General features: G+C 36.6%; 1 long non-coding RNA gene across 1 annotated transcript in view; it reads left to right on the top strand.

The window, feature by feature from the left end:
* LOC138854462 (uncharacterized) overlaps nt 1–15,861 on the top strand; it is an 84,968-nt gene that overhangs the window by 59,862 nt on the left and 9,245 nt on the right. The window contains exon 3 of the long non-coding RNA XR_011393670.1: nt 14,631–14,748. This is a non-coding gene — a long non-coding RNA (uncharacterized lncRNA). The remainder of the gene's footprint in view (nt 1–14,630; nt 14,749–15,861) is intronic.

Here is a 15,861-nt window from a genome sequence, read left to right as displayed (position 1 = left end):
ATTTTATTGGTAATAGGACGTCTGTAGTCTTATTATATCTTACGAAATTTGGGTTTAAACTCGCCAGATGTTTCATCCGACATAGGAACTGTAGTTTTAGGCTATTTGACCCCTACAGTTTTAGCGTTTTCCCATGAGAATAACGTAGATATTTATTAAGAAATGATTGGAGGATTTCCACTTCGAGGGGGAGAAGGAGGTGGCCTTGATTCTGGGGAAGAGCTCTTCATCCAAGGAACTGGAGATGCACTCCCCTTTCTGGGATCAAGTCTGATTACTTCCCATTCACCAAGTACTGTATGACTCATTCTAGTTTAGTGCATCCCAGTGAAAATAATAATAATTATTATAATTAATAATAGTAATTACAATAAAAATAATAATTAACTAATAATAATTACAAGAAAAATAATAATTAATAATAATTACAATAAAAAAATTAATATTAATTAACTAATAATAATAGTCACAATAATAATAATAATAATAACATTAATAATAACAATAATAATAAAACACAACAGAATTTAATATTCTGTTGCTCTCAGTGTCCTAACATCAGATAACAAATCAACACATTATTTTCAATACATTATTTTCTGGCCTGGTCACAGACCGGGCCGCGGGGGCGTTGACCCCCGGAACTCTCTCCAGGTAAACTCCAGTGTATATACACTGTAGAGTTTTTTATACTCGAAACACTACAATATTCTTGTTTGACAGTGTATAGGTGAAATTAGGTTTTAATGACACCTCGTGTAGTCGATAGACTTTCAACCTAACAAATCCTTAACACGTAACACAGATTATATCGAACTGGCGTGGTTGTTAACCTACTTGACAACTGGCATTGTTGTCCACCTGCTGGACTGTTGACGTGGTTGTATGACCGCTTGACAGTTGGCGTGGTTGTATGCCTGCTTGATAGTTGGCGGGGTTGTATGCCCGCTTGACAGTTGGCGTGGTTGTATACCCGCTTGAGAGTTGGCGTGGTTGTATGCCTGCTTGATAGTTGGTGGGGTTGTATGCCCGCTTGACAGTTGGCGTGGTTGTATACCCGCTTGAGAGTTGGCGTGGTTGTATGACCACTTGACAGTTGGCGTGATTGTATGACCGCTTGACAGTTGGCGTGATTGTATGACCGCTTGACAGTTGGCGTGGTTGTATGCCCGCTTGACAGTTGGCGTGATTGTATGACCGCTTGATAGTTAGCGTGGTTGTATGACCGCTTGACAGTTGGCGTGGTTGTATGCCCGCTTGACAGTTGGAGAGATTGTATGACCCCTTGACAGTTGGCGTGGTTGTATGCCCGCTTGACAGTTGGCGAGGTTGTATACCCGCTTGACAGTTGGCGTGGTTGTATGCCCGCTTGAAAGTTGGCGTGGTTGTCTACCCGCTTGACAGTTACGCTGCATGTAACATGTGTGTATGTCGTAACACAACACCTGTGAGTATGAATTACTGATGACCACGAGGGAAGCAATTTATTGCTCGTGATTAAACTCGCGATATTCAATGACTAAAATAAATTTCACATTGTACCAAAATTAGGATAAAAAAAAGATTCAATAAACTCTTTAATCAAGGTTTTAATTATATATATAAAAAAAGGCTTGGTGTTACGGTCTATAAGTCAACAAATACTATAAGCTGACAGGATTAACTTTCGCTTCCTGTGATATTAAATAAAAGATAATTGTGGGTGTTTTCCGCGGCATATTTACCTCCAGGCTGTGGTGGTATTAAAAAAAGTTATTGTTGCAAATCACACCGACATAACTATTTTCAACCCCCCCCCCCTCTTGCAACTTATAAAAAATAATGCACGCTGTTTTTATTACGTTAAATGCAAACGATCTCATGAAATAAACACGAAACAAGATCATTAACCAAGCCCGGGATATATGAAACCACAGTTTTAACCTATATTAAAGTTTTTTTGTGATCGTTGTCTACTGTATATTGTAAGTGTTGGTATTAGTGGAGGGTTTGTATGTTGGGAGAGATGTGTAGTACATGACGGTGTGTTGAGATAGCTCTATCACTGTTTTCTCCTTCCCAACAATTTCTCCCCCAACAAAATTTCTCTCCTCTCCCATCCCGTTTCTATATCTCTCCTTCCATGTTTCTCCCTCTCCCGCATTTTCTCTCTCCTTCCTTCATTTATCTTTCCTCTTCCTTTTCTCTTCCTCTCATTTTCCTCACAAAAACAGCATATCTTTCGTCTTCACCTTTGTTGTAGTCCATCTTTACCCAGTCCTCCAAATCCTCTAACTTCTTCCCTCTTACATAATTCTTACAATCAAGCTCGTTTACACTCGCTTGTATTTCCGTTGTTATTAATGGAAAGATATAATTAATATAAAATCCCTTTCTGAACAATTTTTTCACCTTTAACTGTCCCGTTGAAATATATTTTAGAAATGACAGCGAATTAGATCAGCTTTTACATTAAGGTCTAAGGATCATCAAGAGCCCGAATCATTTATCCCCGTTCATACTGCATCTAACATATATATTTTAAACTCACACCTGAGTATATACGAAGACAGGCATGTGTTCTCTCTATATACACCGAGAGGCGTTTATCCTCTGTGTATATACCCCGAGCAGAGTTTGTCAATGTGTATGGAACGAGAGCTTATTTTATTAACTAATTTAGGGATTAAAATGTCCATGGTGTTAGTGTACAGGTGAATTACAGCCTTAATGACCCACGGGCAGTCAAAAGCCCATTAAACTTAACAAAATAAATCCCAATTATGTGTATACATCGTTGTTTTCTAACTTGTGAGTTTGATTTATAAAGCAACGGGAGTTTTGCCAAATAAACATTATAAGTTCATTGTTGCAGTAACCATGAAAATCAATATGAACATTAAAAATTTTTATGTATTTCGTTGGTGTAAAATAATACTGATTAAATTTATGTTAACCTAACATAGGTAGTAATAGGTTCAATTATGTCAATTTTAGCTAGGCTAGGTTATGTTGGGAAGTTAAATTTGATGAAAAGTTTAACTGTATATAGTGTTAATTCACACACATACACACACACACACACACACACACACACACACACACACACACACACACACACACACACACACACACACACAAGTGGTGGAGGCAGACCCCTGCAGCCACATATGGTAGTATATATAGGTGAGTACACAGACTAACATATCCCAGCTTATTAGATGGCAGGCCCATTTCCTGTAATCAAGAGCCCCTCGTTGACATTAAAGCATCCCTCTTTAGGATTAAGAACCTTTGAAGATAATGTCTGGTTTGTGATATTGTTTATTATTGGACATGTGTGGTAAAGTGTTCCCTGAGTGAGTGTTTTATCGTATGTGTTCAGTCATTCATATATTGTAAACTTGTTTGTTGGCCTCCCTGGTTTATCATTGTGTATTATGAAGCTGTTTGTTGGCCTCCCTGGTTTATCATTGTGTATTATGAAGCTGTTTGTTGGCCTCCCTGGTTTATCATTGTGTATTATGAAGCTGTTTGTTGGCCTCCCTGGTTTATCATTGTGTATTATGAAGCTGTTTGTTGGCCTCCCTGGTTTATCATTGTGTATTATGAAGCTGTTTGTTGGCCTCCCTGGTTTATCATTGTGTATTATGAAGTTGTTTGTTGGCCTCCCTCGTTTATCATTGTACATTATGAAGCTCTTGACCTCCCTCATTTATCATTACACATTATGAAGCACTTGACCTCCCTCATTTATCATTATACATTATGAAGCACTTGACCTCCCTAATTTATCATTGTACATTATGAAGCTCTTGGCTTCCCTCATTTATCATTGAACATTATGAAGCTCTTGACCTCCCTAATTTATCATTGTACATTATGAAGCTCTTGGCTTCCCTCATTTATCATTGAACATTATGAAGCTCTTGACCTCCCTAATTTATCATTGTACATTATGAAGCTCTTGGCTTCCCTCATTTATCATTGAACATTATGAAGCTCTTGACCTCCCTAATTTATCATTGTACATTATGAAGCTCTAAGCCTCACTCATCTATCAGTAGGGCGTGTGCTGCAGAGCAGTGCGTGTTCAGGCATATATCAATTACATTATGAGGTGTGTTGATGTCCTGATGAGTGGTTCAACTATCACGTGTAACTAGCTGGGATGGTGCTTGCCTTGACGGCGGAGGTAAATGTGGTTTTGGTGATAATAGCAGTGTTGATGGGGATAGAGGTGATAGTCTCAGTGGCTGCAGTGATAATGGTGGTGTTGGTGATGGGATGGAGATGGTACTTCCAGTGTATGTGAACCAGCCCCGCCCACTTGTGGACGGGTGCATCCCTCTCCGTCCCTCTCCATAACATCCCAAACACCCTCCCTGTGTCCTCCCATCTGTAGTGGTGTGGTGAAGGGTGCTCTTGTCACAGTGTTATGTAGGTCATTATCACTGCCACAAGCTGTACGGCCTGAAGGTGTAAGTATGCACCTTGTTCTAAACACCTAGCCGGACTCACCTAGCTGTTCTCGCCTAGCTGGACTCGACTAGTAGTGCTTGCGAGGGAATCTCTTGCGAGATCTTTGCCCCACCTTTTTAGAGGACTTTACTTGGTTTGCTCCAAGTCGCGTGGCACCTTCAAAACTATTCTTAAAGATGAGTGTGTGTGTGTGTGTGTGTGTGTGTGTGTGTGAGTATGTGTGTGTGTATGTGTGTGTGTATGTGTGTGTGTGGACGTACGTAGGTGATTGAGTACGTATACATGTGTATGTGTTGAGTACATGGCCTTTGTCCTATTTTCCTCTTCAGTGCTGTCGAAGGAATTCGTGTTTATGATGTAATCTGACTTATACATATAAACTTATCCTTCTCTTCCTATGATCAAACATAAATGCCTCCCCATTCTCGTGGGATAATTGCCTCCACTGTTTCAGCACCGCCTTCTGATTAAAATAACATATATTATTTTGGTCAAGCTTGGAGCTTGTTGTGTGGAAGCTTGACAACTTAGTTTATTATGCGACGTTTCGCGCAAAGCTTACCTTTTTCAAGCCTTTAGTTGAAGATCAATTTCGAGCGAAATGTTTTATTATCCTGTGTTTGGTATCCTTGTATTTCCATAGATTCAGAGTAATTTAGTTGTTATTATTATTATTATTATTATTATTATTATTATTATTATTATTATTATTATTATTATTATTATTATTATTATTAGTGTTACTATTATTATTATTGTTATTATTATTATTATTATTATTATTATTATTGTTATTATTATTGAAAGCTCTAAACTTTTAAGAACCAAACACCACCTGGGGAATGGGAAGAGGAGTTCTGGCTCAATTCCTTGGATCAAGATCCCACCCTCACAAGCGGCAACTCATTCTCCTTGAAGGATTGTGCTGGTCCAGCCAGCGATGTCGACTCACCGCTCGCGCCGCGAGTCCCAGCGCTAAATCCGTACGGGTCGCACACCCTTTGAAGAATGGGGGGAGGGGATAATTCAAATTTGGTTTGATTCGAGTAGCTTTAATGACTTGGATGAAGAACTCTTCGCCAGAAACAGGGCAGGTCCCCCCGTTCCTTGGAGGGACAGAGAAGCTGAAATGGCTTTTTGTAGCCTTTTTTCTCGTTGCCGGGTTCGAGTCACAGCTCCTGGTCCCGCTACGACTGGTTTAGCAATTATTTTTATCGTTTTAATTATTATTATTATTATTACTATTTTTATTTTTAGTAGTAGTTGCAGTAGTAGTTTTATAATTGTAATTATTATTATCATTATTATTATTATTATTATTATTATTAAAAATATTATCGTTACTTATTACAATAAAAAATCAGAATGTAAAACCTTTTAATAAGGAATGCAATTAAAATTGTAGCAATAATATTCTTTAATGACAGTCGCGTTATAATTATCCTCATTATCATAAACTTTAAGCATCGAATTTATTAATCGAAATATTAATAAAGTGAGGTATAGGTGATATAATTAAGTTATTAACCGAAACCAGTTAAGTGTTTACTGTAAGTAATTACAGTGTGAAATTAATAATAATAATTATAATTATAACAATAATAATAGCAACAGTAATAATATTACAATGATAACAGAACCTTAGAGAAGAACCTTGAACAAGAATGCATATGGTGAAGAGCTTTTCATCCAAGCAATTGGAGCTAACCTCCCCAAACATGAATCAAACCTGATTACCTCCCATACATATAATAATAATCATGGAAAACACAGAGAGAGAATGAGAGAGAAAGAGAGAGAAAGACAGACAGACAGACAGACAGAGAGACAGGGACAGACAGACAAAGGAACAATCGTTACAACAGATACACACACTATCGTTGCTATTAAACTTACTATCACTGCGAGGTCTCCTACGATTGTAACAATTACCTTGAACGTTGATACCAAAGTAACTGTTACCTTGATCGTTGCTAATAACGTAACTGTTACTTTGAAGTCTGCTGTTACCGTAATTGTAAGAATCTTGGAAAATGTAACTGATTATGGTAATACTTAAGCTTACATTTCAATAATAATATAAATAATAATAATAATAATAATAATAATTATTATTATTATTATTATTATTATTATTATTATTATTATTATTATTATTATTATTATTATATTTTTAGTAGTAGTAGTAGTATAATGACTGTAATAATATTTATGTTGACTACATAAAGAAGTGAAAATAATTGTTTAATATATTATTAAAACATTTTTAATATTAGAAGTACATTATTATTATTATTATTATTATTATTATTATTATTATTATTATTATTATTATACTGTTACAGATTTTGTAATTATTTTATTTGGCATTAAAACTATTAGTTGGAATATTTCATTACTGTTATTATTAAAATTAGTTTTTATTATACTTTTTTTTGGCTATATATATATTATAATTATTTTGCGTTATTATAATTATTTTGTGTTTTTCTTATTAGTAATAATATTACCACAAGTATTAATATTGGAACGTTAAAATATAATTTTTTGAATCATGTATTTTTATCATCTTTTTTCTAGTTACCATAAATTATTATTATTATTATTATTACTATTATTATTATTATTATTATCATTGACAAAAAAATCTATATTTTTGTTAATATGAAAATACTTTGGGTCAGTAATACTTTTGTTGCTATTTCTGATTACATTTTATGATGAGGGTATTACGCTTGTAATTGTATCTGATTAGTTAATGGGCGTTTAAATCCTGTCGAGTACACAAAGTATCATTAAGACTGCATTCCCTCGTATAATATATATATATATATATATATATATATATATATATATATATATATATATATATATATATATATATATATATATATATAATTATTACATTTGGTTGTAATTACTTCTGGACTTTAACTGTATGTTATTTTGGAATTACATTTGGTTCTGAGCTACGATTACTTATGTCAATAAATAATCACAGCTATATGATTATTGATATGAATATTAAACCCGTATATCATTTCAAATATTTTTGTTATTATTTTTGTTCGAATTATTATTAGTAGTAGTATTATGATTGCTATTATTGTTATTGCTATTGTTATAATTACTATTTTTATAACATTATTATTATTACAATTATTATTATTGCTGTATTCTTTATTGTATTTTACATATCTTATTATAATATTTAGAAAAATACATTTATTAACAACTTCTCTGCATTCAATTATCGTTTTAATATTTGATGAAATTTTTGTCATTACAGATTATTAATATTATCATTTTTAATCCTGATGGAAGTATTAGTCTTCTAGTACTCAGTTTTTCATTTAATATTTATTATTTATATGAACTTGACAACAGAATTTCCATATCTACATTACTATTATTATTATTATTATTATTATTATTATTATTATTATTATTATTATTATTATTATGATGATGATGATGTTATTCCAAGTGCATGAGATAAGCTCGTACTGTATAGGCCTAAGAAGTCCTGCAGGTTAAATGCTTCACCTTGTACATAATAACTACTTTCATGTGTGTAAAACACAAGACGCTGGTCAGAGAGCACAGTGTCTGGCGTAAGGTGCTGGGCGTGTGGGCGTGTGGGTGTGTGGGTGTGTGGGCGTGTGGGCGTGTGGATGTGTGGGAGTGTGGGTGTGTGGGCGTGTGGGTGTGTGGGCGTGTGGGTGTGTGGGCGTGTGGGCGTGTGGGCGTGTGGGCGTGTGGGTTTCATGACACTATAACATCCCCACAACCCACACTTCAGTTTGTCGAGCATTCCATAGTCACACACACACACACTGATTTAAACAAAATTCAGCTGCATCCCAGAGACCTGCTAGTTATATATATATATATATATATATATATATATATATATATATATATATATATATATATATATATATATATATATATATATATACGTTTTGATAAGGACCTGCCTCGCATGGACCAGTAGGCCTTCTGCAGTGTTCCTCCATTCTTATGTTCTTATATATATATATATATATATATATATATATATATATATATATATATATATATATATATATATATATATATATATATATATACGTGTGTGTGTGTGTGTGTGGTGCCGAATAGGTAAAATTGGTCACTTAGCAAGAACTCATAAAATTAAGTCCTTTCTAAAATTTTCTCTTATACTTTTAAAGATATATTTTTTTCGTTTATGTTAATGTAAAAATTAATAATTTTGTACCAAAAGAACCTCTGAAAATTTACATAACCTTATTATAATAAGCGCAATTTAATTTAGCCTAATCCAGCTAAATATATTTTAGATAGGTTGACAATAATTTAATAAACAAAAACAATGAAATATATTTTTTCTTTATTTTCAGAATGATAATACGAAATTATTGCATTCACAAATTTTCGCTTGCCCTATTTGGCAAGAAGAGCTTTCCTATTTAATTTAAAATCGCAAGTTTTACCTATTCGGTTCGACATTATATATATATATATATATATATATATATATATATATATATATATATATATATATATATATATATATATATATTATATATATATATATATATATATATATATATATATATATATATATATATATATATATATATATATATATATATAGCGTAAGTATAAGGGAATAAAACTCAGAGTAAAATGTAATATAATTTACAAAGGGGAACATTCATCATTTCTGGATCAGTATCCTGGAGGATCAAGATGCAGAGGTGCGTGTTAGCAAAGCTTGACACATTGCGTGATTTTACAGGCACTCCCCTGATCCACAGGTGGAAGGATAAGTAAGCTGGAAGATGCGTACTCAGAGGGATGCGTACTCGGGTGCGAATTCTAAACGATGCGTACTCTGGAGGATAGCGTACGTCCTCTGAAAGATAAGTATACTGAGGGATGCAGGTCTTTAGTAGTCATGGCTCGGGGAATGTTAGAGTAACTGTTGTCATTTCTGCGTCTGTAGAGACTTAAACTGAGATGTACTGCTCTGATAATGTGGTGCTCTGAAAATGTTCCGCTCTAAAGGTGGGTATACTGGAGGGTATACTGCTCTGAAGGTATACGGCTTTGAAGGTATACTGCTCTGGAGATGCATTCTACCTAGCTATGGTGATGCTCCGATGGTGCATCACCATAGCCAGATAGATAGTGGTAAAGCTACTTATGTCCCTCCTGTCTCCTGTCGAAGGTCGATGTTAAACATACGTTGTTTTCTGTTGAGAAATCTTGTGAATATAGCTGTGTTTTGCTCTTAGTGCCCCTGTTACTAAGTCATGCGAATATTGCTCTTTGTTTGGAGGACAAATGGGGGATTCGTAAAGCCTTACGCCTCGTATATGTTTATATGATTTTCAGTTTTCCTTGTACGTTCAGTCTGTACTCAAGCAGAGCTATGCTCGTGATGTCGCTTCTGCTTATAATTTGTTGTATAAACGCTCAAGTATCAGCAATTTATAGAGTGTGCTGGTATTCGTGTGCGTCAGTTTCTTTCGTGTGTGTGTATATATATATATATATATATATATATATATATATATATATATATATATATATATATATATATTCTTCCTTGAAGCCATTTTATCCACTTCTCCGAGGCTATGGGTCCCACAATTTATATATATATATATATATATATATATATATATATATATATATATATATATATATATATATATATATATATATATATATATGATTAGTTTTTGGAAATATTAGTTTTTTTGTGTGTATGTGTTCCTGTAATGTATGTATGTATTCGTGAGTTAATGTGTATGTGTATGTGTGCAAGCGTATATCGTGTGCCTTTTGAGTATGTTTACATGCCTTTTATGTGAGTTCATGTATGTTTGCCTAATGGCAAACATACATGCACATACATGAGGAACAACTTCGTTCGAAGTGGTACTGAATAGCGATAGGGAATTAATAGTGGTCCCCCATTCTGCTTCTTGGATGTCTAGTATTCGATTTTCCATATGAAAATTTGTTTTACACCTGGGTGCTTGTACGGTAAAATACCGGAATTATATATATATATATATATATATATATATATATATATATATATATATATATATATATATATATATATATATATATATATATATATATATATATATATATATATATATATATATATATATATATATATATATATATATATATATATATATATAAATATATATATATATATATATATATATTTATATATATATATATATATATATATATATATATATATATATATATATATATATATATAATCATCCATTTTCCTTCATTAACCTGGATTGTTGGTCTATCTTGCAGCATTTAGATAAAACATATAGAAGACTTCATCCCAATTGTCACCTCACACGCACACTCACACATACACACATACACACACACACATACACACATACACACACACACACACACACACACATACACACATACACACACACACACACACACACACACACACACACACACACACACACACACACACACACACACACACACACACACACACACATACAGGACTGGAATCCTGTGCCTGATGGCGCGGATTACAGAGGCTGCGGCTGGAAGCGGTAGAAGCCACTAAGAGTATTTCCAGCATCAATACAGTAAACGGACTAGTAACGCTTGCGACAATAGCTATCATGACTATTTCTTTCTCGTTGCGCCTCTGGTCTAAAAGGAGGCGTTAACAGACTTAGAATTTAAAATCAAATTCCTCTGCAGCGCAAAACTTCTATTATATTTGTTGAAACATGTAAAACCAATTGAATACGCGCGTCAAGTTTACAACAATAACATTACACGCGAGTTTTGACGTATTTGAAATCCATCTGTGACCTGCAAATGCCGAGAGTATGCAAGATGCACACAAGAATTATTCAACTGCTGTTACTGAGATAATCGTTGTCCGTGATGGTGAGGGATGCATATTGACCATGATGTTGAGGCGGCCGGAAGAACTTTCCTTACTGCATTCCTGTGACTGATCTCACTAACCGAGTTACCACAAAATCCCAACACAGCGTTTGCATTCTCGTTCACACTTCTCGAATCCGAAATCTTAAAATAATTATAAATATATATAAATACATGCATTCTTATATTTTTAGGGGGTCATTTTCGAAATAGTTTTACGGGATTACATTTATTTTGTTTATTTTAACGTATTCCTTATTAATAGACGTTTTTGACTGTACTAAATATTTATTTAACAATAGATTCTGTATGGGTTTGTTATTCTCGTTCGCTCGTTTGTATTATTTGCGTTACGGGAATCGCGTACTATCTAGTAATGTGACGTGTGTTTATTGTTCATCCCATTCTCCTATATCTTAAATATTTCCCTGACTTCCCTTTCCTCCAGTTTCTCAGGTCTTCACTCCCCTCACCATCGGAAAATCATTTTCCTGTCTAATATTTACAACTTGGGATTGTTAATTCGCTCTAAAATGCAGTTTTAATATGGCGGGAGTTAGTGTGTGAGGGAAGCTACTAGTATGATCGTAATAATAATAGTAAAATTACTGACAATATGTTAGGTAAAAGGACACAAGTACAACTAATGCGATATTTTATTGTAGCAACGTTTCGCTCTCCATGAGCTTTTTCAAGCCGTATAACGGCTTGACAAAGTTCTTGGAGAGCGAAACATTGCCACAGTAAAATGTAGCATTAGTTGTACTTGTGTCCTTTTACCTGAGTATGATCGTGTATGTTGGATGGGAGAGAGAGAGGGAGATGTGTGTGAGTGCCGCTGCAACCAGACCAAACTGATTACTTCACGTCAGTCCAACTACAAATGCACTCTCCACCTCCCTCTCTACGTCGCACCGCGGAATTTCAAACTCACAAACTCGCATCTACCGCTTTTCCGCACCTCACGCACTCCTCCGAACGAAGAAACAGCGCATAATGTCAATATTGTGGTAAGTGTTGACTCTGGAAGAGTTTTCCAGGAGGCGCTTCTCTCAATCACCGCTAGGACGGCTGAAATTACTGTAGGGTTAAATAAGAAGCTACACGACCTCCTCACGGCGTGTAGGTTATCCTGTCCTGTCACAGTATTTGCAGCGATGTCTCCCTTTCTTTCTTTTGCTCTCTGAATACGTGTATCACTGTAATTTTTAAGAACGTCGTCGCTCAGTATGAGTGCGGAAGAAAATCGGTGAATAGCGCAAGAGACAGAGACGATGTCTTGCCGGCCATAAAGATGGTGGGAAGGGTTGGCAGGCCTGTCTCTCTCTGCAGCCTCCTCCTACTACTCCCCCCTTGTCTAAACCCCCATTGTCCCCCCAACACCCACCCGCTCACCCCCATCTGACCCTCCTTCTCACCCCCCAACTCAAGTTCTCTGACCCCTCCCTCACCCCCACTTTTCCCGCCTCACCCTCCACGTGCTCCTCCTTAATCCCCCACTCCCCCCACATCCCCCCATTTCTCTCTCCCATTACCCCCCATGTCTCCATCAGCAGCCTCCTCTTCCTCCTCCTCCTCCTCCAGGACTCTCCTTCCTTCCCTGTCACCCCCTCCCCCTTCATCCAGCTCCCTCGTACTTCTTTTCCATACTTTGTTGGCTGATGTATGCCAGCTTTCAACTTGGGTTCTTTATTGAGGAAACCGTTAGTTTTCCTGGCATGTCCTCGTTCCTGTAGCTTCTTGCACATTTGCTTATAATATTTACTTACTTATTATCCCCGTCTTCCCACGAGACATCACGGGCAGAGAAAAGTAAGTTAAGTAAAATGCTAAGGCTTACTCATTACTATTCAGCGAGCAATCCCACTCGCCACTTCTTCAAGACTCATTGATTTATTTAGTTCGTTTGGTGGCCAAGAGATGGCAGCACAATGCAGGCTGATGCTAATTAACATCGCGTACGAACAAGTCGGCAAGTTCAACGAGGAGAGCACTAGTCTTATTTAACGTAAATGTTAGTCCATTTGACTGTCCATTACTAAAACTCCAGCGGTAAGGTAATCGATATTTAGATGGGACGAGGCGTATCGAGCGAGTGAGAGTTTGGCCGAGAGTTTAGAGAAGTTCGGCCAGCGCGGACGCGGACAAAAAAGATGAAAGAAGGGAGATGCGCCTCGGTGAATGTCTCAAAGAAGGGAATTTGAATCGATCCTTCGACAAAGAACATATTTCAAATCGCCATAGAGGAGTGTTTTGTAGCATGCCCCATATGAGAGAGGAGGTGGAGGGTGGTCATCAAAAATCATGTTGGCTTTCAAAAAATAAACGGGGGAGGAGGGTGGAAGGGAGGAAAGGGAGAGTAAAAATAAAAGTAACACAAAATCGCGTCTGCTTTTCCCCGGGACCAAGTTCAGCCATTTTCTAAGCGGTCCTTCCTCGAGGTGAAGAGTGCAAGGGGCGGTGGTCGAGCGTCAAAACAAAAGAGTGGAGTGGCCTGTGGGGCTCCTTACCTACACCTTAGACAAGAGCACACCTCCTCTTCCCACCCCCCACAGACAGCACACCGAGCATCTTCAACACCTCCTTCTCCTTAATGTGCCAGGTAGGCAACAGACACGACTCCACACTGAACTCGTTATCATACCATCTGCTGCTACCATTCTTAATGTTTACTTCCACTCAGTGTTAGTGTTCCCTCATGCCCCAAATTAGACTCCAGGGGAGGTAAAGAGACATGAACTGGAAGAAGTATCAGGCTTCAATGCAGCAATGAGAGGCTGCAGCTCACTGGAAGACAGTGTCCTGCAGTAACTGGTGATGTGATGAGGTTCTGTAAGAGATGGGTAACGAAGAACATTACAGAAAGTACCGTAGACATGTTCAAAGAGAACAGTGCCGAGATATGTAGTGCTTACAATGATTTGCCACAAAATGTTCGTTGCAAGGATAGAACCCAAAACTGTTTCATTAACGAATAGCTGCCCTCCATCAGGAGAGAAAGATGTGTGTGTGTGTGTGCGTGTCTGTGTTTGTGTGTATGTGCCAAGAAAACTAAACCTTAAGGTCCAAGCCTTGGCAATCCCCAGATGGACTTAGTGTTTACGTCAGTCGTGATGTTAATTTTCCTGTATTTATATTTTAATATCTAAGCTTCGGCATAACAGTAATATAAAGTTAATTAGAATCATTCTACTCAGGAGTGCCTGCAGTTACTGATGGTATCGTTAAGTGGAGGCTTCTTCAGCTCCCCCACCACTGGCAATCACTTCATCTCCAAGATGGCCGGCCAAGATGACCGCTTGCTTCGTTCTTAGGGTGAGTTATGTTTCTGAAATAAGTTTGCTGTTACATTCTCTCTCTCTCTCTCTCTCTCTCTCTCTCTCTCTCTCTCTCTCTCTCTCTCTCTCTCTCTCTCTCTCTCTCTCTCTCTCTCTCTCTCTCTCTCTCTTTCTCTCTCTCTCTCCCCTCTCTTTCGTCTAAGTCTGTCAAACTAGCTCTTACCCATCTAAAAGTTCAACAGGATAAAGGATGGAATTTCCAAATATGTACTTAGTAAGATAACTGTTGTCTTACCCCCAGCTCTTTTCCAAGCCTGGTACTAGCAAGTGCTATTTCAGAAAGAGATTTTATCGACATATTACTTTATAGTATACTAAATAGCATCAAATCGAGTACATCATGAAGTTGAAGCCCTTTCTTAGCCAGAGCTTCTATTTGATCAGTTAGTTACATTTCTCAAATATTCACTTGTCGATAGACATGTTTCAGACGCGAGTCAAACAGATGATAAATAATCGTAAGGACCCCGGTATCTCGAAGACTGAGGCAGCATTGCATGTCCCATATAGGTTTAGAGATTATTTTATTTTTAAAATAATGATCCAGTCTTGAAAATCGCTTCTGAAATTACAGAGATGCATACTCGTGGTGCAAGGAAACTTGTGCCTCGTGCAGAGCTTCGCAGCTTCTATTTAAAGCACGAGATGGACCTTAACGCCCTAATATTCTTGACTGTATTGCTAGACCGGATCAGTGCGTGAGTCATTTTAATTACCACGGTCAAATTTCACACCCAAGATATCCACTTCATCATTAATACCAAGTCTTTCTCAGTCTTGATAGCACAACGTTGAATAGTTACATAGCGCTATTTAAAATTCATCCTTATCAGTATTTTCTTACTTGCCAAAGGTAACATGCCACCATGGAGATGCAGCCGCAAGTTGGTAGTTGATGAATATCATAGTGTACATCGCCTATTTTGTATATGTAAAGGTAACAGTGGAGTTAAATAAGCTGCTGGTTTAGTATGCAGTTCACGTGGATCTCTCCGTATATGGTAAGGCACATATGGTGGTGGTTAGCTGGAAATGATTGAGTAGCTTTCAGCTGCTGCTTCCTGAGATATGTGTAGTGCCTACAGCCTTG

This window comes from Cherax quadricarinatus, chromosome 60 (assembly GCF_038502225.1).
Source record: "Cherax quadricarinatus isolate ZL_2023a chromosome 60, ASM3850222v1, whole genome shotgun sequence".
Classification (NCBI taxonomy): domain Eukaryota; kingdom Metazoa; phylum Arthropoda; class Malacostraca; order Decapoda; family Parastacidae; genus Cherax; species Cherax quadricarinatus.
Note: the sequence above shows the minus strand (reverse complement) of the source record. Positions and strands in the feature narration are given on the sequence as shown.